Here is a 3,482-nt window from a genome sequence, read left to right as displayed (position 1 = left end):
TAATATTGATATTTTTTTAAATTTATATTTATTTAAAAATAAAATTATTATTGTTTTCTTAAAAACACATAAAATCGTATTATAATATCAATATAGACAAATAATAAAATAAAACATTAAAATCAAAATGTATACTAAAATAGCAATGGTGTAAACCACATGTACAAAAACAATAACAAATTATAAACTACAAAAGTAAAAGTCATAATTTTAAAAACACAAAAGACGTCACAGGGATGAAAATAGCATTTTCCAGTAAACAAGATACAAAAAACGTAGTTTACTTTATCTAAAAAGTCTTGTACCTCATTTTATGATTGGAAAAATAGATATATCACTTTTCTTGAATATGGATTACGTGTTAAGAATTACGATTCTAATAGTTTATTACGAAATAGTTACGACCATTTACGAAAAGTTCGTCGATGGTCGTAAACATTTTACTATTTCTACAGTATTTTTCAAGGATCATGACTTTTGATTAGGGTCAATAAAATTTTCTACTGGTTACTCATTTTTGTAAGATCTACGTCGCCAGAATTTCGTAATCTACGTCATCATAAATATTCATAAACAATTCGTAACCATTTTCGTAGTAACTTTAGAAATGCCATAATTATTGATTGGTAGCTCGGATCAAAATGACTTTTTTAATTGCATATTTTTTTAAAAAAAATTCATGTCGGTGTAATTTCGTAATCTAAATCATTATGATTATATTGTAAATTATCGTAAAAATTTGTGAATACATCTTGGTATTCACACACAAGCATTCAAAACATTGAATGAATTATCTCACTATATATACATATAGAGAGGGGTAACTTATTATGTAACTCTTTACATTTATATAACCAATAACTTAATCTTAATCGTCCATTTAATTTAATGAATATGTGATTTTATAAAAGTTTAGTTTCATAATATAAAATATTAATCATAGTTAATGAATCATAGTCTTCTTCCATAAATATTTAAATCATAATAAATGAATTCTTATCATATTTATAAATATCTCAATTAATTAGGTTGCATTGGTTGTACAAATACGATGTGTTGCATTTAAAACGTAATATGGTAATTCAACCCACTATCAACTCTCTCTTCCAGATCCTTCTTTCACTCTCCTCGGGAATTATCTCCTTGACCTAACACTAATTACACGTATTTGAATCAGTGTTTCATTCTCTCTAACTTTTTTAATGTTCTAAGTTTTGACATCCTACTAGATATAATAAGTTATATTTCACAAGCCAACTTATAAGTTATCTGATAGCTGATAAACTAGTTGATAATTAATAAATTAGCTGATGGTTGATAAACTAGTTGATGATTGACAAGTCAACTGATGAACAAATCATGCATGTTTGTAAAAACTACATGATAAACATGTAAAATGACAAAAAATGATATCTTCAAAAATTAGTCAATATATTTTATAATATAATTAAAACAAATATTTAATAATATTTATATTTATACTATATTATAAAGCATTTGACAAAAACTCTTAAAAACCATTTTTTATGCATGATATATTGTCTATTGATGCATATTACTTAAAATTCAAAATTATAAATAAATTATGCATAACTACAACTTATTAAAGCTCTATGTTTGAATTCGTGTAACTAACTGCGGATAAACATAATCAATTAGAGGATAAACATCTCATTTTAAAATATAAAAAATCTAAAATATAATTAAGATAATTATTGAGTTCTAGCAAAATAATTAATTATTATCTTTATAAGAAAATTATATTATTAAACTAAATATAAATTACTTCGTTATTGAACCTAGATTAAGTTATAACAAAAAAGATTGAATTAAAAAATTACACAAAAATATGAATTTTAAATAGTAAAATTATAACAAAAAAATTGAATTAAAAAATCACATAAGACCATATTATAACATCGACTGAGATAAAAAATAAAATGAAATATTAAAATAAAAATGTATCTCGCTACATTGTACGAGTACCCTTCTAGTTATATCATAAATCATTTGATAAAAACTCTTAAAAATCATTTTTTTATGCATTAAATACTGTTTTTTATGCATATTACTTATAATTCAGGATTACAATTAAATTATGCATAAGTACAACTTATTAAAGCTTCATTTTTGAGTTCATGTAACTAATTGTACTACTGTAGATAAACATAATCAAATACTGGATAAACATCTTATTTTAAATATAAAAAATCTAAAATATAATTAGGATAATTATTGAGTTCTAACATAATACTTAACTATTATTTTTATAAAAGATTATATTATTAAAGTAAAAATAAATTTCTTTGTTATTAAACTTAAATTAAATTATAATTAAAAAATTGAATTAAAGAAATAACACAAGAAAAAATTTAGTAGTTAATTTAATACTAGTTGTGTACCCGCGCAATGCGCCGGGAGTCATGACTTTTAAAGATTTTGAAGTTCCACTGGTTTTATAAGATAAGATTTAATGATGATATAGGTTACAATTGGTCTTTACATATTAATATAACTTGAATAAATAAGAGCTATGGTTCCAATTACAGATTATCGATGAAAACAATTGTATGACAGTTTAAAATTGAATATATTTAAAATCCAACATATTTAAACGACTCCACAAATGTGTTCGATTTACACCAAGAACAAAGAACCAAGAAACTTGAGTTTTAAGATAAACACTCAAAACCAATAAAGAAAACTACAAATTTGACAGATCATAAGCCATGAAAAGACCAAAAAAATGGGTTTTAGAATGAAATTTCAACTGCTTACCCTTTTTTTTGTCCAGAAACTCAGATTAAGGTTGAATTAATACATGTATATATATATATATATATATTTCAAAAAAAACCCAAGAACATATTAATTCAGAACATATTATACAGTGCAATTTGAACAACCTAACCTCAAAATATATGGTATATATAAATAAATAACTATAAAAGTATAAATCGTAAATATTACAAATATTTTTTCACAGTATATATAATATATAATAATATAATTAAGTCAAAAACTATTCAATATTGGACTCATTTCGAARGTATTAACGAGATGATTATAATGATGTAACTTGTTAAAATAAAAATGTATTTTTTAAACATGTTTTAATTGATATACGATTATGCATGTTAATTTAATAAAGGTTTAAAATGAAACATTTAAAAGTAAAAGACGTAAAATAAATTAATTAACTAATCATAGGGATATAAAGTGTAAATTTAAAATTATAATTTTAAAAAAATCGGTTCCGAAAAGGTGAGTGTATGTGAGGAGAGAAGGGGGTGAAAAAGTGAGGTAGTATAAATAAGGGTATCTTGGTCATTTAGTATTTTAAGACTTTTGCTAAATTTGTTTTATAAGATAGTATAGATTAATATCAATATATTTTTTTCAAATTTATATTTTATTCAAAAATAAAAACATCATCATTTTTTCAAAACCACATAAAACCGTATTATATCGACAGAGACAAA

The sequence above is a fragment of the Cynara cardunculus genome (assembly GCF_001531365.2).
Source record: "Cynara cardunculus var. scolymus isolate 2C chromosome LG 5, CcrdV1, whole genome shotgun sequence".
Taxonomy (NCBI): Eukaryota; Viridiplantae; Streptophyta; class Magnoliopsida; order Asterales; family Asteraceae; genus Cynara; species Cynara cardunculus.
Note: the sequence above shows the minus strand (reverse complement) of the source record.